General features: G+C 36.6%; 1 protein-coding gene across 1 annotated transcript in view; it reads left to right on the top strand.

Annotated features, from left to right (window-relative positions):
* Positions 1-25,000, top strand: part of LOC139978656 (gonadotropin-releasing hormone receptor-like) — a 50,715-nt gene that overhangs the window by 15,442 nt on the left and 10,273 nt on the right. The gene's annotated exons all lie outside the window — the stretch shown is intronic.

A 25,000-nucleotide genomic window follows, 5' to 3' on the forward strand; every position in this document is an offset into this window, starting at 1 on the left:
CTCCTCCAGATATACACACATATACCCATACGCGTAGGAGGCGTGGGGGGGGGGGGTGCAGCCCCCAACCAAATATTTTTGTGAAAATTCGGGCAATATGCTGAGAATTTTTCGGGCACCTACTGAAAGAAAAATAAATTGGCATGTGTTTTGCAATCATTAAACCTATATTATTTTTATCATTATTATTGTAACGACTTGCCGAAAATAATAACCAATATGGACGGGTAATAACACGGCAAATGATTGTATGTAAATGTCATGCGATGTATGAACCGATGCATGCCCATATGATATGCACATTAACATGTTGAACGCGCGAAAAATGTTGGTTATATTTTTCGGCCAAGTCGTTACAGCCCCCCCCCCCCCCCAAATCAAATTGCGCTCCTATACGCCTATGCATATACCACATATAAAATCTCATTCATGGAGGAAACACCCATAGAAAAGCTACGATATACCTTCCAACAACCCATTTGCAGCAAGTAGGTGAACCTTACGAGTGATAATATAACCCCCCCTCCCCCTTTTTCCATGAATTATATAGGCTTAGCTCGACAAAAGTCTCTTTAATCCCATTTGGATATAGGGACTGAACAAATGGTCAAAGACACATCTGAATGAGTTACGCTTTGTTTTATAAAATCAAATTTGACGGGATTGTGAAACCCATCTGAGTAAGCCGATTTAAATCCAGGAGTTGCTAAAGTATACTTTTACTAAATCTTGAAGTTATTAGAGTTCGTGTCCAAAGCTTAAAGCGATATTCGAGTGGCCGACTTAATTGTTGGATAACTTGCCGTGTCCTTAGGGCAAAAACCCACACCTACAGTAGCACTTTACATGGCGAAGATATTACATTTTTTTTTTAAATCAAATTTGGTGATATGCTGTCAATGTTTCTGGCATCAACAAAGTGAATGATGTCATTATCTAAACTTTTGCGCGGGAAAATGTCTTCATTTATATTTATGACATTTACATCATTTATAGATGAAAACAATAATTCAATAATTTAGGAAAAAATGTTCATTGCATTTGAATACAACGATATATAGGGCGAAAACAATTTACAGCTTTAATTTGAACATTTCAGATGAATACTATTTTAAGGCTAAATCAGCAACAAGATTATTTATAAAGCCAAAAAAAAAATAGAACTAACTCATATACCCCCTGCTGTGATTCTCCTTCCGGTGTAAGGAAGGGTTTAGCCAATCAAAAGTAAAATTGTAAAATTGAATTAACTATATATTTCTAGTAAAAGATAATGAGATGAGGTTTCCAACCAATTCATCTATGGATATTCTATTCTAATTCTGTAACTGTTAGATCTTCCGCAGCCGGAATGTTCCTTTAAACCAGCTTGCAAATAACGAGGACAGCTTCCATTAACAGAAACATGCAGTATCATATCATTTAAGTGGCAAATGGAATGTATGCCAGCAGGGTGCTTCCGCATTCTTTCTTTTAATCTGACCAGTATTAACTGACATAAGGCTCTCATTTAAGCCAGCAGGCTTATGTTACTTTGAGATATCTCACCGAGGCTTGCGTTATTTTTTTTTTCTACCGCGATGATCAACAATTTCTAGTCAACTTACTTCGTTCGTCCTCAGGTATCGTGTATCACAGTGTAGCTTGATCTCATACATAGCCAAGCAACGCATCTTATACAAGTATCGACTACTTACTATAGGCTGACGCGGACATTAAAAACGTCAAAGATTTTATTTAGGTCACGCATTCTTTGTTTCTCAGATTTACCGAGAAATTTTGATGAAAAAATCAATACAACGAATTGTCGGTGTTTTTAATTCCGATGTACCCATAGGCACGCAAGAAATCATATCGTTGAAGCATGGTTCATTAATTTTGGCTAAAAGAAAGACATGGAGGAGTGATACAGTTTTAATTTGCCTCTGAGAGAATATTGATTTTCCTCTTTACTTTACAGTAGCAGTTGAGTACACGTAAGAACAGTGGGATATACCCATACAAAATAAGGAGGAAATATAATGGTAATTAAAGGGGAAATAAAAAATTATTATTATTATTATTACTTTTATTGTTATTATTATTATTTTTATAGTGAGTTGAATATAGATATTGTAGTGAGTTGAAAATCCAAAACAGTGAAAAAACTTCCAGCCTCAACCGGGATTCGAACCCGGGCCTCCCGCGTAATATGCGGACACCCTAACCATGGACGCTGATTGTATGTCAAGAGGTTCGAAACCGGTAAGGAAGGTCATAATTCCACTGCAGGTGTTAATTACCTGTATCGAACAATACTAGTTCTGTTTTTGGTGACATATTTTGCCTTACTCTAGAGATCGAACAGGATGCTAACCAACTCGAAATCATTTGTGATTCCTAAAGCAGGATCTCGGAAAAGAACTCAATTAAGATTCTTAACAATTCTTTTTATTTGCGTTCATTCAATATATATGTCAATTTGATGCACGTCTATTCCTCGTTCTGTGGGTTATGTTGACACTAAGAAATCTTCCCAGGGCAAAAAAAAAGGAGGGGGGGGGGGGGATGGGAGACAATAAAAAGGAGAGAAAGAAAAAAAGAAGTAATTCGACACAATGCGTATGGACCAAGAAAAGTGTCAAAAGGGAAATATAATACATGGTTCTTGTAATGAAACGTTTATTAACACGAAAAGAACATGAGAAGACAGAAATAGAGATGTAAGATTTGTTTGCCTCGATTATCATTCATGCACGACGTTGAAGCTTTTAGCTGTAATTAACACAGAGGAGTTCATTAAAAGGGTGAAGAAAGAGAAAAAACAATGGAATAAAGAAGAAGAAGAAGAAGAGGAACATTTTAAATTGGCGAAAAGGGAAATAAAAGTCACAAATAGAGGTAATTATGAGCAGGGGTAACTTGAGAAGATATAAAAATAGTTTAGAGTTTTACTTCTGTAAAAAGAAAAATAATTGAAATAAGAACCACGGTTTCAAATTCATATATTTACTTTGACATTTTTAAAGTTATATTGTACTTGCTGTTTTACCGTGATGGCATTTTTTCTGGTTTGAATACATCGTTTTTATCTTTCATCTCTTTCATATATATCAACCAAACAAACAGTGAAAATTATGCAAAAACAAACATTTATCGTGTGATAAAAACAAGAATATTAAATAAAGGTCAGTTTACATGTACTGGTCATGTTTGCACTCTCATTGTAGGTAGGGTTGGAATTGAACTTATAAGATCTCGTGTCCAAACGTGTAGTCTATACACATAGGTTGTAATACCCAAATACTTCGAGACACATTAAACTGGACATGCGCAAAGAGAATTCGAGTAGGTGAGACGAACATGAAGAGATAATATCCTTCTTTAAGCCTTTTAGTGTTCCGAGGGCTGGCTAAAATCTCTCTTAATTCATGAGACGGGAGTGGGTAAATGTTTTTGAAAGTCATTGATATGCCTGACGGTATATATAGCTGGCCGGATATCAGAAAGGAGTCTCTCAACGGAAAGAAAATATCCTTGATTAAACTGTTACCTTTTTGCGCTTGATTCGGTCAAAATCCGACGAGGACTTGCTGATCTATGGAAAAATGGACCGGAACTACTAGTCTGCCTCTTAAGGCCACTGACATTTAGGCATTTGGAAACAGGAAGTTTGGAATTAGACAAAATATTCAAAAGATTCACGGGAAAAAAACACGCGTTTAAATCGCCGTTTTCGGTCTGTAATTGCGACGTAAATTCCGAGTTCCAGCCTGTTTCCGTTACGTTTCCACTCCTGAAACTAGTGATTAAGGTAAGCTTACGACCCAACTTAAACGCGTGAGTTTTCCGCGTTCGCGATGACTTATTTACCGAGTACGCGGTGACCGTAAACGCCAAGTGTCATCCAAATACGGTGATGCTCACTTAATCGTGCGGTTTCAGGGAAGGGTAATCTTTACGTTTCCGGTCACAATTACAACAGATTCGCTATCTTAAACAAGATCGTTAATCTGGAGTTTACGTTTGAATCCAGCAGTAAACTTCTCGCATCGATCATCGTAAACGCCATGATTACACCAATATATACGGAGAAACGTGGTCATCGTAAACACATTACTTACGACCAATACAGGGGCTGGGCTTATTCGCCACGTTTAGGGAGTCTTAATCGGGTTGATTAGGCTGAGAAATACACCTCTATCAAATGTTACATTTGATTTAAAGAAAATTAAAAATAATAAACATAAAATCACACTCGTTTGATTTTCCACTTTTTTATTTATATATTTTCACCTCATATCGCATCGTAAACGTTTATTTGTTATTTTTACACTTATACAAAAATTATGTAAATGAACGAAATACCACTTCTAATGTGTAAATACATCTAAATGCAACTCAATATTGCTTTACATCATAGTGTTGAATATTCAGCTTTTTTAATACAAAGTTTAAACCTCGAGAAGCCATTTTCCTTTTCAAATTTCAAAACATGCATTATTGTCCGGAGAATGTTTTTTGATGCCCAAATATTACTCTACTTACATTGTGGCAATTATATACACATGCAACGATTTTAATGCCAGGTGCAAGAAGGGAAAAAACAGGTAAATATGGAATGTTTCTATTTTTAGTTACTAGTTTGCAAATCAAAACCTCTGAAAACCAGCTACCCACTTGAAGTAACTTAACATATCAGCAGTTAAATTGAACCAAACAAATTTATGTTTAAAATTCGGTGTGTTTATCCTCAGATGATATAAACGCCTATAGGCACTTCTTCCACGATGGTTATCGGCCCCTCGACCCCCCCCCCCCTCCACCCAGGCCCGGAAACGGTACCAGTCTCTTTTATGTGGAACGAACTTGACACAGAACACCACTTCCTGCCTCATTTCGTAGCACGCTTAATATTTTGTTGCTGCTTTAAATTTTATTGTAATTAACATATATTTTGATATAAAATGCAATGATAGCCCAAACAAGATCTCTAAATTTTTACCCTGAAAGTCTGGAATTAACCATGCATGGATAATAAAAGACAAACGTACAAGTACAACAACATTTCGACGACAAGTTATTAGGCCTATGCTCTATAGCTATGTTTTATTTTAAAATATGATTTACTAAATGATTTATTAACAATTAATAGAATCATGCTTTTTTCTTGGCTTTTGTTCCCTGAAAATATTTTAAGGATAACTTAATACTTAACATATTTAATCCCTTGATGGAATATATTAGCTGTGAAGGGAAATTTAAAAAAAAAGGCTTCCATTAAAAGCAAAAGACTAACAAGAAAATAATAATTAATCTGACATCTATTATTATGGGCATATTCTTTCTTCCTTGCTGCATTTATCTCAGGCAGGATTTCGTTTTAAAGGTATCATGTAATTACACCAAATGTTAAATTAGAGAAAACTCTTCTTTATTATACAAAATCGTCAACTGCAACTTGTTTGTATCCGAAACAACGGCGTTTGCTGTTTGTTCCTGGTGCCTCATTAATCAACAAATGCTCAGGACAGGATTATCCACGTGCAACAGGGGCACGAGTTTAAACGTTGGGTAAAAAATTCAGAGAAATATTGTTATAACGTATACATTATTCTACGTTGTATATGGTACAAAAAGTTCAAAGAAGTCAAACGAAATGGACTTCGATATGCAGTCTTTACGCTGTTGATCAATGACTGTTTTTATGTGATGTTTTAACGTATCATAACCACCGTGGGCAAATAGATGTCTTTTGTGAGCTATACATCCGGCGTTATCCGGTACCAATGTATCTCTATGGGAGCTCCAATAAACTGTTTGCCACGGGCTTCCCACAAGCTTAATCCGGCACATCAAACAATGACCATTTTCACCATTTGGAGGGGGGTCATCCTTCATTGTTATTGTTCAGCCTAATTAACAGCCCAAGTTGGGACGTCAGTCGGTACGCATTTTAAAGATACGTCTCCTTTCCTAACGGTGGGTATCCTTTTTTCTGGACTTTTCGCTAAGGAGAACGTCCTTATAGAATGAGTCCAGCCTCATTTTGTTCAGTCTTTCCGACTCCCAAGTGAACTCCTGCACTACGGTACCCTAGCTCGTTCGCTCTCCATGTCAGATTCCTCGGATGACATATACTCAGTTGACATCACTGTACAGTCTGTCTTTTCTCTCCTCTGACCAGTCTATGTTCTTCATTGCGCTCAATCTACATTGAAGTTTCTGTAAACAAAGACACAAGAATAAGTATGAATTAGATATATATAAAGATCAGTTGGCATATAGTTTACTTTTGTCGAAAAATATACTAGCTCCAACTGTCAATATCTCCAGCCCCCCCCCCCCCAGTGAAATATGTGGAGGCGCGGAAGTATCATTCCGCCCCCCCCCCCCCCGCTTCGCAAGTCAGAAAAAACCCTTTTTCATTTCCAAATGAGAAAAAAAAATCTCATTTGGAGCACCAAATTGCATCTAAGGCCAGGTGAAAATACAAAATTAAGTTTACAAAATGGGGTGGGTGTTGAAGTGTGCTTTATTGCACCAAATTGCATCTGAGGCCACCTGGAAATGCAAAAACTCCCCTTAGACCCCTCCCCCAGGCCGGCCATCAGTCTTCAACCCCCCTACTCAAATGTACCTTCCTACGCCACTATATGTTTCAACGGTTTACAAAGCAGATTTGTTTATGGGTTGGGGGAGGTAGGGGGTACGTGGTCGGGTGACGTTCACCATCACAAGGTTAGAACGTGAATGTATCAATAACAGTATACCCTGGCAAATTGTGCATGAAACATTTTACAGATATCTTAAAGGAGATTATTATATTATTTCTCTCACTGTCATATTTTAACTCTTTTAATTTATCGTTTTTAAAGGAGCGAATGCCTGTACAGGTCTAGGGTTTATATAACGGTGACTTTTAGTGATTGAAAAATTACATTAATAAGTCTTGGCCTAGTGTTACGTACCGAACAATCCAGTAGCACAGAGAACTTCGTTTTCGTTTTTTTTTTCGAAAGAAGTTGTTCCTTCTCAGCCAGTAGTGCTCGGAGTGCCTTTAATTCTTCCTTCAAATGTTTGCTCCGAGCTTTCTGTCACAATATGTGCATTCTGCCGCGGTAGTTCCAACTGTCGCTGCTTCTAAATGTTTTTTTCTTTTTCCAATACACGTATGACATTTTCCTGCGGAACATCATTAAAAACCAGAGACGGATCGAATTGAAAGTGTACTTTTATGAACTGGCAACCTTGCTTCCACTGAGCTTTCTGTTACTTCTGCAATAAACCACGGAAGCCAGAATCGTCCATTTTGAATGCTCTTTGCAATGTAGAACTCGATTGAGGATCAAGTGCGGTGTGAATCAAACCAACGTGTTGCTACTTGTGATACCGCCTTTTACTGATTTCAAATTGCCCGCTTTCTAGTAAGCCCAGGCTGTGACGTAATTAACTATACTGAATACGTTATTGTTACTAACCAACTGAAGTAGCCAACCAGTGAACTGCAAAGTGACAGACAGTAAACGTTATCATTGTGATGTGACCGGAAATTTAACTTGCTTATCTGGAAATGGTATTTATAGTAAGTGAGCAGTATTCTTTTTTGTTTCGTACATATATTGCGGTGGGTATTTGTGCGTTTCATCGCTTTACGTGCATGATATAGGCCTTGAATATACTTCTTCGAATATCACTTGACGGCATATTGAGAGAAATCGGCAGAGCAAAAAACGGACTGTTGAAATCTATCTCGACTAATCTATGAGAAAGGATATGGACAATGGGAATCATAAGAGGAGCATTTAAACGGGGGAGGGGAGGGGGAGGGGAAGGGGGACATGTGGTTGGAGGTTGGAAAAAGTTTCGCACAAAATTTAAGCAAAAATTACTTAAATCTCAAATATGGATTTGCGCCGCTATGACCGACAAAGTTTAGCCGAGTACCGATTGTTCGATATCCCAGTTCCGAGGCTTGTACCCCCCCCCCACCCACCCACCCTGTCCCCGTTTTTAAATAAATGCCCTAAATAGCTATTCTGGACCCGACCACTTCTAAAGCCGCAGAAACGGCATCACCAAAGAACCGGCTAATTATATTTTAATTTCTATCTCAGGACTAAACTCGGAGGGGGTACATATAGTTGGATAGAAAGAGTCATCCACAAATATCCAATATATGACTCATTTGTAATATTAGATGCATTCTACGACCATTCTAGATCAGTTTAGGGGAAAATGTTGTATCCATGAGATGTCAATATGTTCCTCGATCACCTAACTTTCCAATTAAAATTAACGGATTACATTCTATAACAAAGGCATATGCAATTAAACAGGTTCATAATAAAATTAAGAACGATTCTTTGCATTAACAGTTAAGTTTACCACACATTGGGGAACCTGAAGAGGGGGGGGGGCGAGTGGGTGGGGTGCACCACTTGGTTGCATTGGGTCCCCAGTATAGCGTTAAAGGAGGTCTAATTAAAGTACCCTAATTATTGTAAATGCTCTTTTAAACGTCGCGGGTTCTCGGAAGCTAACTTGGCGAAAACAGTAAGGGAAAACTCGATTGGATTTCAAGTGACAAAAATTGTGCGAGGCTATGTACTCAGTGTGAATCCTCCAAGCCATAGTTTTTTTTTTTCTTGTCTTCGAAAAGTCTTCAACGCAAAGCGATTCTTTTCACATATCAGTTCATGGAAACTGCAATTATTATATTATCATTATATTCTACTAGTCCATAAATTTGTTAGTACAACCATGGAGGTAAAAACCTCCATCATACAATAGTACAATGTCCTTTCTACGCTTCTGTAGCTCCGTAGTTAGCATCCAACAATGAAATTTCCGAATTCTACGGTCCAGCAACAATAGGCAGCTAAATTCAAATCTGTATGGAAGCCGTGAACTGCCGCTTCTAAAACTTGTTGACGATCTCGTGAACTTATGTTAAAGTCGGAGGAAACTGAATATAGCAGTTTGTCGATCATTTAACCATGCTTTGACTCAGTGATCATATAGAAGCTGGAATCTTACAATAAACAATTAAACAATGTGAAGCGTGTCACAGTGACAATAGCATTTGATATTTACATGTTATTCAGTATATCACGCCTTTTTGACAGTAATCACAAACACATTCTTGCTATATTTTTCAGAGACCCACGAGTTATCATTTTAAAAGGTTTGAAATTCCGACACTCTTCAAAATGCGGCAGTATTTAATTTTTAATTTTATTCAGTTCCATATCAACAGCGTAATGATATAGCTACATTCCATTTTTGACATTCAACATATTAAATATCACTTGTGTATTTAACGTTACTTGATCGAGATGTGGTTTACAATAATTTTCAGGAAAATTCGTTTCATATATATAACTATTGGAGAATAAAACCATTACCTTGATCCGGCACATGCATATGGATTTCGCTGTGTGTACTACGTATTGTAATGTAGGCGCTCTATTTTTGCCTTTATAAGGCACTTATGTATGTTTATTTACTATATATATATATATATATATATATATATATATATACATATATATATATATACATGTATATATATATATATATATATATATATATATATATATATATATATATATATGAACTAATCGTAATGAGTTTGTAAATCAAGAACAGTGAAACAAACTTTCAGCCTCCACCAGGATTCGAGCCACGGGCCTCCCGCTCTGTACGCGGACACCCTAACCACTAGGCTATATGGACGCTGATTGTATGTCCAGAGGTTCGAAACCGGTAAGGAAGGTCTATATGTTTGGGACTTGCTATTCTGTTTATTTAAGACTTGCATGTGTCTCAAGCATGAATGTATTACGGTACCCTCACAGGATAATACTTCTCAGGTATGCATTTCTTTAATGGAATTATATAACGGACACAGGACAATCTTAGCTATTATATATTTGCATATAGGTGCGTGATTTTTACAAACACCACACGTTAATATGCCAATTTTTTGGCATAATGCTTATTTTCTCAAGCGATATAAATTATTTTCGACATTTCGGTAAAAACTAAACAGTAATGAACGTCGTTTACGTATTATACACAGGGACGTAGCTAAGGCCTGATGATTAAGAGTGGGTGGGGGAGGGGGAGATGTAGTGGCTGAAATTCCAACTGGATGGGATTTGGAGCCAGAAAATTCCGACTGCTGCCTTGTAACCCGCAGCCCCCCCCCCCCACACCCTACTCGTCAACGATACAGTCAGTGTCAGTCAGTCAGACACTCCATCTTTCGCGACTGCACTTTTGTTTTTTCGGTACATTTGTACCACTGGCCCTCACTTTCACAAATTTATTAATCACTCTGGTTAGCGAGTAAGCAATGAGTATAAGTTATCTGCTTGATAGGCTACATAGACTACCAACTAAAAAAGCTATGTTAATGTAACAAAGGGGAAAACTTTTCTTTTTCAACAAATTATATTCGACGACATAGTGAACTACCCCAAAATACAGTGCTTTTTCCTAGCGCGCTTAATATTATTTTCTTGGGGGAGGGGGGGGTGGGCTATTTATCACTCACATGAAAAAATTAAATTGTTCACTTCATTCCAACTGAGCATTGGGAATGAAGTGAACAGTTAAACATTTTGCAGAAAAATGTTGAGTTGACGAGATACGATAAGTTGCCAATTAAACATTTTGCAGAAAATTTTACAATTGCTCAATTGGGATGAAGTGAACAATTGAACATTTTGCCAAAAACATGTCCAATTAACGAGATAAGATATGTTGTCAATTGAACATTTTGCAGAAAATTTTTCAATTCCTCAGATGGAATGAAGTGAACAAGTGAACAATTTGCAGCAAAATGTCCAATACACGAGATATGATAAGTTGTCAATTAAACATTTTTCAAAAATTGTTCAATTGCTCAGTTTAAGCAACTAAGCAATCCAACATTTTTCTGTTTGTTTTTTGGGATAAGATTTTATCTTGTTATTTTAACAATTTACTGAAAAATTTCACTTTATGGGCAAAGTTTTTCTTATGTTGATGGCCATTTTAAGCTTCCGTAGAATAACATTGAGCGTTTTAATTGTATACGTTGGACAGTAGTTTATTAGGCATTTTTTTTAGAGTATTCAGAATCACACGAAGTTTTGTATGGTGGAGTATAAGAACCACGAGATACAATTTGTTAATATGACAAGGAAAACGTGGTAAATATGACTGATTAAAGGTCAAGTTTGACCGAAAATTGTAGGTCACTCACAAATAGCAAGAATTTATGAAAAATAGAGTGCGACAGTCGGAAAAATTAGAGTGCCACAGTCGGAAATTCCGTACTCATAAGCGTACGTATACAATTTTAATCTAAGGCTGATGGGTACAGTTTCTTCCTCGTTACGATCCCCCACTATAATTTTCAGTTGATATATGTAATCAACATATTATGTTAAATTAAAAGTAAGTATAGGTATCATCAACCTATATATGAAATTGATCGCAGAGTCAATCAGGTGTAATAGATTTAGGGAGGGGAAATTGATTGTGGGGTGAGGGGCTTCGAGTTCAAATACGTATACTCATCAAAAGTAGTCTGTAATGGCCCCAAATTACGGCATGCTGTAATTGCTGGAAGTTTTCAAAAAGGTCCTTTCCTGAAGGTGTTCACTCTCCATATTGTTCGCTGACATTATAAACACACACAACAAGATGACTAAATTTCCCAGTTAGGTAAATTTCCTCCAAGGTGTTTAATAAAACAGTTTAAGAATTTTAACATAAGGTGACCATATTTTAATATGTAGCATATATGGGACCAATAAATCATACTTAGTATGATAGTAATATTTAGTAGTGTAGGGTCTACTCGTTTGTATTGGGCTTTAACCTAGTGAAGTTGCATATAACAAGGTTTGAACCTAACTGGAGACCAAAACTTCCCGGTATGTAACACCTTCGAAAAATAAATGAAGAGGCGCGGGAGGGGTGGGGGGGGGGTCGGGGGTCGGACAGAGGATTCAAGAAATAATGTAATATATTGGCTTCTTAAATAGTGCAGTTCCTAAAGGGTCTACTCGTTTGTACTGGATTTTAATGCCGTCTAAATCGCTTAATTTTCAAACATGTTCTGTGAAGACTACTATATTTCAGTCATACTTTCCCAAGCGTGGGCACAATAAAGTTACTGTCACACATGCATGTTAACCAATATGTATATGTGTATCTATGTATATGTGTCGGGGGGGGGGGGGGTCGGTGGTCGGAAAGAGGATTCAAGAAAGTATGTAATATATAGGCTTCTTTAATAGTGCAGTTCCTAAAGGGTCTACTCGTTTGTATTGGGTTTTAATTCCTTCTAAATTGCTTAATTTTCAAACGGTTTCTGTGAAGACTACTATATTTCAGTCATACTTTCCCAAGCGTGGGCACAATTCCCCTAAGCGTGGGCACAATAAACAATAAAGTTACTGTCACACATGCATGTTAACAATATGTATATGTGTATATATGTATATGTGTCGAGGGGGGGGGGGGTCGGGGGTCGGAAAGAGGATTCAAGAAAGTATGTAATATATAGGCTTCTTAAATAGTGCAGTTCCTAAAGGGTCTACTCGTTTGTATTGGGTTTTAATGCTTTCTAAATCGCTTAATTTTCGAACAGTTTCTGTGAAGACTACTATATTTCAGTCATACTTTCCCAAGCGTGGGCACAATTCTCCTAAGCGTGGGCACAATAAAGTTACTGTCACACATGCATGTTAACAATATGTATATGTGTATATATGTATATGTGTCAGGGGGGGGGGATCGGGGGTCGGAAAGAGGATTCAAGAAAGTATGTAATATATTGGCTTCTTAAATAGTGCAGTTCCTAAAGGGTATACTCGTTTGTATTGGGTTTTAATGCTTTCTAAATCGCTTAATTTTCGAACAGTTTCTGTGAAGACTACTATATTTCAGTCATACTTTCCCAAGCGTGGGCACAATTCTCCTAAGCGTGGGCACAATAAAGTTACTGTCACACATGCATGTTAACAATATGTATATGTGTATATATGTATATGTGTCGAGGGGGGGGGGGGGTCGGGGGTCGGAAAGAGGATTCAAGAAAGTATGTAATATATAGGTTTCTTAAATAGTGCAGTTCCTAAAGGGTCTACTCGTTTGTATTGGGTTTTAATGCTTTCTAAATCGCTTAATTTTCGAACAGTTTCTGTGAAGACTACTATATTTCAGTTATACTTTCCCAAGCGTGGGCACAATTCTCCTAAGCGTGGGCACAATAAAGTTACTGTCACACATGCATATTAACAATATGTATATGTGTTTATATCTATATGTGTCGGGGGGGGGTCGGGTGTCGGAAAGAGGATTCAAGAAAGTATGTAATATATAGGCTTCTTAAATAGTGCAGTTCCTAAAGGGTATACTCGTTTGTATTGGGTTTTAATGCTTTCTAAATCGCTTAATTTTCGAACAGTTTCTGTGAAGACTACTATATTTCAGTCATACTTTCCCAAGCGTGGGCACAATTCTCCTAAGCGTGGGCACAATAAAGTTACTGTCACAAATGCATGTTAACCAAAATGTGTATATATGTATATGTGTCGGGGGGGGGGTCGGGGGTCGGAAAGAGGATTCAAGAAAGTATGTAATATACAGGTTTCTTAAATAGTGCAGTTCCTAAAGGGTCTACTCGTTTGTATTGGGTTTTAATGCCATCTTAATCGCTTAATTTTCGAACAGTTTCTGTGAAGACTACTATATTTCAGTCATACTTTCCCAAGCGTGGGCACAATTCCCCTAAGCGTGGGCACAATAAAGTTACTGTCACACATGCATGTTAATCAATATGTATATGGGTATATGTGTCAGGGGGGGGGGGTCGGGTGTCGGAAAGAGGATTCTAATACAAAGGCTTCTTTAATAGTGCAAAGCGTGGGCACAATAAAGTTACTGTCACACATGCATGTTAACCATTATGTATATGTGTAGTGTATGCGGCTGCGTACATTATACATATGTTGTCTATGTATATATGTTAATCGTACATATGTCTGTATCTGAGACTGTATCTGTGGACTGTATTGGCCGCAAATTAAGCAACTTGCAATAATTGCTAGGAATGTTCAAAAAAATACTTTCCTTGGAGGTCTTCGCTCTCCAAATTGTTCTCAGACATTCTTAATGAACACAAAATATGACTGAATGTCTAGTGAGGTATTTTTTCTTCCAACGAGGTAATATAACCGTTTAAGAATATTGACCAGGGGTGAGGTGACCATTTTTGAATATATGGCATATATGGGCCAATACAGCATACTTTAATCCTTGTACATAACCTATATTAGTTGCATATAACAAGTTTGAACCTAACTGGACACCCAAACTTCTCCCGTAGCAACGTAAACACCTTCGAAAATTAAACGGGTGAGAGGGGGGGGGGGGGGTCGGAGTGTTTGAAAGAGAATATATGAAAGTATATGATGTATAGGCTTTTGTCTCACTTGCATTTTTTTCATGGGGCCTTCTCGTTTGTACATGGTGTAATGCCTTCCAAATTGTTAAATTTAAGAACAGGTTTTATGACAACTAGCCTAATATATTTCAATCATACTTTCCCAAGCGTGGGCACAATTCCCTAAGCGTGCATGGCACAATACGGATCATATGTATATATGTGTGTGTATAGTGTACGCGGCTGCGTGCAGTACACGTTGTATATGTTCATTTTAATCGTTACGTCTGTATCTAGCCGGTAAGCAATAGGCCCTACCTACAAGTTGTTTTTCATTCTATATATTAATCTTCGTGGCATTGTTCCACTAATTTTGAGGTGAATGTTTGTAAAACGTTTCCATGTTTGAATTCAGAGTTCAATAACATTATCTACAATAGAAAATTTTCAATAGAAATGAACGTGGAACACATTTCTGGCGTCAACATGTCTCATTTATTTACACTTGCTTTCTATCGCTGCAACAGAAACATTTGCAGCAATGAATAAGAGAGGAAAGGGAGAGCAAAATCGTTATTAAGTTGTCGCATTCCTGCAGTAAAGAGTGCACCGTCTTAACTACAAATTTATAAATATATACTTTGTACCTCGTAAAACGTGTTTGGTAAAGTATGTTCTTTACTTTGAATCTTTTACTTGCAATTGTTTAGATTTTACACCCCAATACAAAACCAGTCTATCCCGCTCCAAAGGTTTGCTGTTTTGGCCCCTAATATGCCAGGTATTCAAATATGGTCACCTTTGATACAAAAAAAAAAAAAATATTGTATTTGTATTACCACCCTTGAGGAAATTAACATTCAGTCATTTTATGTCTTTAATTTAGAAAGTATGAGAACAATTTGGAAAGTAAAGACCTTCTGGAGGGTAATTTTTGTAAACTTCTGGCAGTTATATATAGCGTGCTATAATTTGTGGCATATGCAGACTACCTTTCATCCATTTAGCCACCGACAAATTGCTCAACGGGCAAGTATTAGCTTTGAAGTTATGTTTTCAGGATCACCGCCCTATAAGTGTGTTATACTTGTGCACATAATGGTAGCAGTGTTATACATATGAGCTGTTAATGTTACCCTAAAGCTGTGGCTTTCTAGGCATTAACCCATCATTTCATGCTCACGACCCGACCTATGGCCAGATTGTTTAACAGGTGAGTTACAACTCCCTGATTTAACTAGTAATTAGCTAGGAAGCACATTAACGCAGGAGGATCGCCATCCTTGTGGAAATTTTCCAGTTCATATACACCCTTAATGGGGTATAAGAGAATGTATAGCAAACGCTGATACGTGTGCGAAAATTATCAAAGGAGAAAACAACCTCCCCGTGCGAAAAGAAAACAAAGAACAATAAGAAAGCAGACGTTAATTTAGTAAGAGTATACTATTACTTTCAAACGTATATAGTATCAGCAGGGAGTTGTTATGCAACTCCCTGGTATTAGTCAGCCATACATTTCGTACGCTATTCGCGGTCACATTATTAACCCTCCTGTTGTCATGTAAGCAGCTTTGACCGCGTTTGAAAACAAGCGCGTTTTTTCATGCTGGTTTTGCTGTCGTTTGATTGGAGGATGAACAGCGACTGATCAGGGAGGTCTAAAATATCACCTTCCTGATCAACAGATGAGGGTTGTTCATTGCGGTTTCACAAATTCTCTACAATAAACCAATTGGATGCACTGTTCTGTTTGATACAGTATAAGGCAGGCCGTAACGTGTATTTTCATTGTTGTATCTGCATATGCATCAAGAAGCAGATAAACCAAACACGTACCATACTAATCGGACATAAATAATAATAATAATTAATAAAAAACGTCAGGCCAACTTACTTTAACACATAAATAATATACATAAAAAAGGTAGACAGACAGATGAGGAGACCCATGTATGTGTCTTCTCATCTGTTTTCTCATGATTCCAGCGGTAGTTATAAGAATATCGATCAGCCATGCCATAGCGCCAAACTTAATTCTTTGTGAGGGCGAGCTGTTTGTTGAGGTATTATGATCGAGGGCCCGCAACGTGAATTACGTAACTTACCAAAATGAGCAACCACGAGGAAATTTGCTGATACTCTCATAGAATAAGCTTGAGGAGTTTTTTTGGTTTGACGGCTGCATATATAAATATATATATATATATATATATATATATATATATATATATATATATATATATATATATATATATATATATATATATTATAACTGAACAAAATATGAGAAATACATTGTGAGGTACATATGGTTGTATGTATGTGCAAGCCATGCACATTCACGTTGAAAGATATATGCTGTATTAGAACAATTTTAGATATTCAAATATGGTCATCTTTGGTTAAATCCTTTAACTTTTTTATATTACCACGTGCACCCTGAAGGAAATTTACCTCACTGGACATTCAGTCATCTTGTATGTCCATTTACTAGAATTTCAAGAGAACACTTTGGAAGAGTTAAAACCTCTCTTTTTGAAAACTTCTCGCAAGTACTTTAGCATGCTATCATTACAGACGAACATATAATGAACCGAATAGGCAGATGATTGTCTCGGTAAAAATTACCCGTGGGTATAAATTAAATGTGACGTATATGGGCGTTGTAATCATACCGTAATCACGTTCTGTGTATTTTTTGAAATTTCCGACGCTTAAGTTAATGTTAATCATCTCTTAAATTCCGAATCTTTATTGAGTCAACGTAAGCGAAGTTGATGTAATCATGCTGTACTGACACTCGTGGTATGTGTATGCTCTGCGCTCGACGCGTAAGTGAATCGTAATCTTCCCGTAAATTCCGAATTCAGTGGAGATTACATTCAACGTAAACGCAATGCGTAAGTTGGTGTAATCATGCTGTAATCCCGTGGTGCCAGCTTCGGAATTTCCGACGTGTATATCCTAAACATGCCGTACTGTGCCTGTTTCAGGTGAAGGAAAATAACTTAAACTTGACGTTTAAGGATTTCGTAATCAATACGTAAACGCTGAAATGAACGTAATTGGGTATTTGTAAGTTAATTGTAAATATACAGTAATTTTTTAACTGTACTCGTTTCAGCCAACGTAAATGTTGAAATTTTGTTCATGAGATGCAGTCACAGGGTAATATCATTATCGGAAAGATTGACATGAGAATTGTGTCCAGTGTTTTATTTCATGGAACAATCAACGTTAACGTCATGCTTAAGTTTGGCGTAAGTTTGTTGTAAACGCGTTGTGTCTATGCTACGAATTTCCGATGTGTAAGATAATCGTAATCCTGTCGTAAATTTCTTCGTGGCGAGATTAAGGTCAACGTAAACGTGAAGAAGAAATAAGTTTTAATAAATACGAAAGTAATTACTAACTTCCGATATGTAAGTTGTCATAAACGTAACGGAAATCTGTTGTTCCGTGTTTACAATGTTTACGGATGCGTAATCACATCGTAAACGCGTTGTTCCAAAATGTACGGGTTTCCGATGTTTAAGGTGACCGTAAGCAAGACGTAAACATCCAAGGACTGTGCTTACGATAACTTAAATGCGTGTCTTTTTCCCGTGATTGTTAATGATTGTTAAGACATTACTTTTATATTTGTGGGACAAATTATTCTGAATGAGATCATGAAATGAAGTTATATTGAGGGTTTATTCATATATGTATGCCATTAGTGCACATCAGAGGGGGGGGGGGGGGGCACTTTCTCATTCGACAACCACCACTCGTTTATGCTATAAACCGATATACACACTGGCCATATCACTTAAATATATATATAATTTGTAAATTTGCTATTAATACTATTATGGTGCGCTGCAACATTGATTTTTTTTATTTATTGAGATTGTTTATTGTTAACCGTGCTGCAAAACGAGATGGGATGTCATTTTAAAAATAGCATGTACAGACTAAAACTAAATAATTACAATAAAATATTAAAATTAACAAAGGCTTAAGATATCCAAAAGACAGTTCTTCATCAAAGGGGCACATTTTATTTTCCAGTAGGGCACATTTGCTATTTTGGAGAAAAGTGTGTGTGTGTGTGGGGGGGGGGGGGCTAGTGCCCCAGTGCCCCCCGGCTCCTACCCCCCTGAGTGTTATAATATAGACAATAATATGTCATTTTAATGGATAACTACCTTGAAATTTGCAGAAGAGTGCTTGCTGGAAATTGATTATGGTTGACCATCATTTAAATTTCTAGCACATTTTGGGCAGTACTGCAGAACATTACGCTCAAATTCTTTTCAGACTTTTCCCTCTATAGATTTACGGTTCGATATGTATATAGATGTAACCAGTATATACTTTTATTACAACATATGATTCGCACGGATTGGATCCCAAAAGCAGCATATAACGATTTGTATTTTAAATGCAGCTGCCTGAGTTTTGTGTTTATTTACAGCTATAGTCTAAGATAGTCATGCTGCATGCTACATTACCACAATGTACTGACGTCACACTTGAACGTTTCGTGTTTCTTTGATGGATACAGATAAGAATATGGATTATCAATAGAGAACGTCATATTTGCCTACGTATTTTGAAACAATGTTGTTTGATTAAAAAAAAATTATTGTGTAGAATATTTATTTATATATATATATATATATATATATATACCTTTGAACCTTTAAACTGTAGACCTTGCTGCTACCTAAAGAATTAAACTATCGGCACGTTTCCTTTGAGCCATGAGTGTGTTCAATATCACGTTCACTTAATAAAATATATGCCAAACTCTACGTCATTGATAAACGCCCAGGTAAAAGATAATAAGAAATAGTTTCTTAATCTATAGTCTGATCTTATATCATGAGAAAAAAAAAAGCAACAAAAAAAGAAGAAGAAGAAGAAGAAGATTACTCAAGAGGCCTTCTACTGACCAAGATTAAATATAATTAAATAGTTTGGTACGTCACCGTGCTATTTATATTGACAATTTAATATCATATTATTATCTTTTCGATAATAAATTTGATGAAGAATGAAATATGTCACGTTGTCTTGAGAAGATTTTGTGAAGAGTATAGGATAAAACATTTTTACAAAGAATTTTTTTCAGGCCTTCAGGGCTACTGACATTTCGAAAATTGAAATTGAAAGAAAGATGATAGTTTGATACATTTTCATGGACGTTCATCTTGGCTTTACATATAAATGTCACAAATATGTGAAGGATATATAAGTTGAAAATGTTTCAATCAATTGCAACACCCTTCGGAAATATAATGTCTGTCGTTGGCATTTATTTATGACCACGGTGAATTTAAACCATGGGACTACTATAGCTTCACGATTGATAAAAGAACACATGTTTCGCCTATACCATCAACACAATACGAATTTAGTACTAGTACACTTCTGATATATGAAAATGAAGTGGTTATGGCACTATATAGTTATCATGGAACTAGAAGAGTACGTCACTATCACATGCATTGTTAATCCTGGAGTGTTTACACAACTAGTGATTACTGTTCCAGTGTTTATGGTACTGTAGTGAATATGACACTGTAGTGATTACGTCATCTGTGATTACCGCACTAGTCTTTGTGTCGTTAATCCTACAGTAATTACGGAGCTATTGTTTACTGCACTAATGTTTATCAAACTGCACTGATTACGGCACTGTAGTGATTACGTTACCCGTGATTACGACACCAGTGCCAGTGTCGTTAATCCTGCAGTAATTACGGCACTTGTGATTACTGCTTATCAAACTGCACTGATTACGGCACTGTAGTGATTATGTTACCCGTGATTACGACACCAGTGCCTGTGTTGGTAATCCTGCAGTAATTACGGGACTTGTAATTACTGCTTATCAAACTGCACTGATTACGGCACTGTAGTGATTATGTCACCCGTGATTACGACATCAGTGCATGTTTCGTTAATCCTGCAGTGATTACGGCACTGGTTTTTGGCAGATTCTGCTTCGGGAGAAATCGCCAGACAATCATGCAATCAACCAACACTTGTACGTTCATACAAGAAGATGCCACGACCCATGTTGAATTAAACGAGACGCTACTTACAACATAAATATGAATCATTTAACAAATGCTCTATGACTTATTAAAGGATAACAAATTCTATTGGAAATATAAACAAATAATCTCATTTTTTTGAGTCGGAAGAAATATAAATATATATGATATATGAGAATGATGTGTCGAGATTCATAAGATATTTTAACTTGAAATTTATAATATATATGAAAATATTTTTAATAATACGGCTCTGCATGGTGATTACTGCACTAATCCTTATCGATCATGTGTAGTATCTGTTCTAGTTTGAGGGGAATGGTGATACACACCCGACGGTGATCACACAGTCACAGTCTCGATGCAAGGGGACTGGGGTTGAGATCGGATCAGTCGTTTGGTAGTTTGGTTTTCGTGCCCAGGTTCAATCCTGGGTGACTTTTCTTAAACAATATCCTTATCGAACAGTACTGAGTATGATACCAGTGATTATCCCATAGTACAAACTACACTAGTGAGAACGGCACTAAATTCACAGTTACTACGGTATTAGTGATTACCGCGGTAATGCCTACAGGGGAACTGTCAGTGAACACGGTATACGTGAATAGCCCCATAGTAAATACTACACTAGTGGTCACGGCACTAAATCAATAAACAGTTACTACAGTAACTGGCAGTTGTGATTACGTCATTTGTGAATACGATACACTAGTATTAGTAGGCACTATTAAGCCAATTAGCCTACAGTGATGACGTCATTAAACATTCACTCATTAGTTTCTATGGTGATGACGAAACTAGTGATTATTACGCTACTCGTTTGTTAATAAGTAATAACGATGTTATAAACAGTGATTGTGCAATAATGAGATTACTTCACTATCGATTAGAGTAGTAGTAATTAGGGCACTATGTGATTTCTTTCCTTATGGCTTCAGCCCTGACAGAGGGAGAGGGGGGGGGGGGCTCCTTGGTTAGGAACCCGGTGGCTAGAGGGCTTGTGAGTGAAACCCCAGAAGAATAGTCCTCCTCTGGGAACAGCCCAGTCACCGGGAACTATTTTTCTTTTTTCTCAGCGTAAGGGTACATCCCGGCAGGGTGGGTTTGCCATGTCTGGTGCAACCTCCCATCATTTTTACTAAGTAGTTTCCATTACTCCTTAAAAGCTTCCAAATTACGTGTGCTGCTCGTCTTCCTCTTCACTCAATTCACCAAACTGCTATTGTCTGTTTTACTCATGTTTTGTTCTAATTTAACCTGCAGGAGCCGTGCCTTGCACGGCTCGATCAGGAGTTTTTTTTTATTCTGACCATGACCACTTCCCTATGGAGTGCGAAACGATGAACTTGTGATTACTACACTAGGTCTATAGTAATTAGGGCCCTATAATACCTACGTCACTATACCGTAGTGATTATACAGTGGTATTGACTACCGGAGTAAAGCCCAACATCAACTATACCATATTGATAAAGATATCGGGATTTCGATATAGGTGGCCCATAGTAATTAACAGCATAAGCAATTACTTATACCGCTCTTTTGTTTACATTGTACGGATGTTTATTGACTTAAAAAAAACAAATCTTCCTCTACGAAATACATGTCGAGATGTCACTTTATTATATTAGCTTACAGCTGACGCTCGAAACCTCGAGAAAAGTATTATTATTTGCTTAAAACAATTTATCATGCGCATAATATCGATTTACCTTTCGAGACCACTGGATACATCTCTTTTGTATATATACGTATACGTCACAAGATCAGAGTCCCCGCAATGTCCGGAGACTTTGGTTCGGTGTGGATAACGATGTTTGGTTTCCAAACTTGTGTGAATTGTGACTTAGAACACATGTACAGTTGTGTATGCATGTATGTATTTTAGATCCTCCTGTAAGCAGTAACTAGTCGCGAAGAAGCCTCTTTGGCTTATCGAAGCCGCAAGCTACCCGAAGTCAGTCTCTTAGATTCATATATTTAACGTCCATCATTATGAATTGTCAATATATATCAACAACTCTGTAACTGGACGACATACATTAATCTTGGGGTGACTCGAACTTGGAACCTTATGATTGGAGGCACCGACCTTAACCACTGAGCTAACACTCTTTAGTTAGTTATGTTACGTATAAGTTATGTTACGTATATGTACAGTTATGTTACGTTATGTACAGTTATGTTATAACGTATGTTATGTTACGCCGTTATGTTGATATGTTACGTTACTTTACGTATGTTACGTTAAGTTATGTTCCGTATAAGTAAAACGCTTGTAAAGAGGTTGACTTCAGACGTTTTTGTCCTTTTGTTGTAGGTTAAGTGAAGATTAAAATGTTATTGTATCTTTCTTGAATAACAAAAGAAAACGATATCACGTGGATCGTTATTCTAATTACCCGTTGTGGAAAGTGAAAAATGATAGGTAAGAGGTGAATGCTTCATAGTTAAAAAGTAAACTTAGTACAAAATGGCTATAGTTTTTTTTTTAGCTACATTTATACGTGTTTTTATAAAAAAAATACAAAGTATATAACTCTAGTAAACAAATATAGGAGCAAAATGCGACAATCAAGAATCGAGCTTGATATATCCAAACAATTATAACAATAACTCGAATCTCATTAAAAAAAATGTTAACTGAAAAATTCGAACACGCAAACCGAAAAACAATTAGATCAGTCAATTAGACAGATTCATTATTTTAATTACTTTGATACCAACTTTGATTACTCTCCATTCAAATAGTAAAGATTTGCAAACTCAAACTTATTTGTTTAAATATAACATTTTCATTTTCACTAATATATTTAATATATATGGAATATATGGGGGGGGGGGTGGAGGGGATGGAAGTTTAGTGATGTACGTCGTGGGAAAAGACATAAGTAGAGGGTCTAAAATGATATGTCTTCCCTTATGTGAAGTTTAGTGATGTACGTCGTGAGAAAAGACATAAGTAGAGAGTCTAAAATGATATGTCTTCCCTTATGTGAAGTTTTTATTTTGGTAAAGTAGTTGGGAAGTTGTAAAGTAGTGCAATCCGATATTCATCATTTTCAACATTTGTGTTCGTACAAGTTGAAACGTTGCCAGTGTATACGGCTTTCTGTGCATATGTTAATTTTTTTTAGCCATTTCGTAGAAAATTGTAAGAAGATAGGGCTTGGGGAGGAGGGCACCCCCCCCCCTCCGCTAAGGCCCTGCACCTTGGTACAGTTTCTCGATCTAATAAGTAACATCGAAGCTATTGCTGTGATACCGCGGTATACTGTTAGTCAAGTAAACGAAGAAATCATTTTGTAAGTAGCCTATGTATGAATAATATAATGACAAGATTTACGACTCTTTAATGTCCTGATTTCCCCCTGAAACCCCTATTCACGATGTGTCCGTAAAGAACACGTTGTTTGGTTACCCGATATGCATGCTTAGTATTTTAATACCGCCCTAATTACCTTTCGAGGAAACATATCATACTGTTGTTTTGACCTGCAATTGTATTTCATAAGAAAAATGATGAAATCGCCTTAATATTGTGGTTTTTATACTCAGCCTAGTTGCTTCGTCCACTATTGGTTATGTAATGATTTTAGACTCTACTAGTCATGCGTATTCTATCAGAGTGATATTGCGCAATCACGTGTATATTATTGTGCATTATTATCTTATAGACCAATCTGTGATCGATGTAATCTCTATGTTGTTTTGAATTGATCACAATCAAGAAGTGACATACTTAAAGAAAAACAAATAGGCTATACACAAAAACATTCTCTGCTAAATTCAAGCAGCCCCTTGGATTGATTTTTGTCAAGTTTTGTTATAAATTGAATTCTAAAATCCAACAACAAATAACAGTTCGTAAGCTGACTATAGTCACGTTTTCAGTTTCAATAGTGAAGAAAGGGTTAAAATTTGTAACATTTCCGATAATGTTTTATTTGAATATGATTATTATTATTATGGAAAAACGTCTGGACGATCTCAAATTGAGAATTGCGTGGATTCATGCAGTGGTTTTAACTCAGCCAGGTTCTTTTGTTGGAAACATACTAGACTAAGAGATTGTTTTGGTTTCATCATTCTTATTTTAGATTGGTTTAATTGATTTCGAAATCTTCTAATTATGTTTCACATTATAGCAATGCAATGTATACTTAAAATCAATCGTACACACACATACACAGAAAATGCCTTATATGAGTTGGATTAAACGGTTAATCAAGTGACAATCTCAAGGCACCCAAGGTACTTGTGCTTCATCAGTTATTCAGTTTGTACTGTGAATAAGAAACAACTGTCCCTATGTTTGACTATAGTAAGTTCACTTTGTAAAGATGGTTTTCAAATTGCAGATTTTAAGCGTTTTGCAGTAAATTACCATCCACTTTCTGTTGAAATTTAGACGAAATCGTTGGCGAAATCTTTAGTGTAGTCTGGTTAGTCCAGTCAATCATTATGCATAGGATTATGTTTTTAGTATTTTCTGTTTATATGTCCTTCTCCAGATAGCAAC

This window comes from Apostichopus japonicus, chromosome 13, assembly GCF_037975245.1.
Source record: "Apostichopus japonicus isolate 1M-3 chromosome 13, ASM3797524v1, whole genome shotgun sequence".
In the NCBI taxonomy this organism is placed as follows: Eukaryota; Metazoa; Echinodermata; class Holothuroidea; order Aspidochirotida; family Stichopodidae; genus Apostichopus; species Apostichopus japonicus.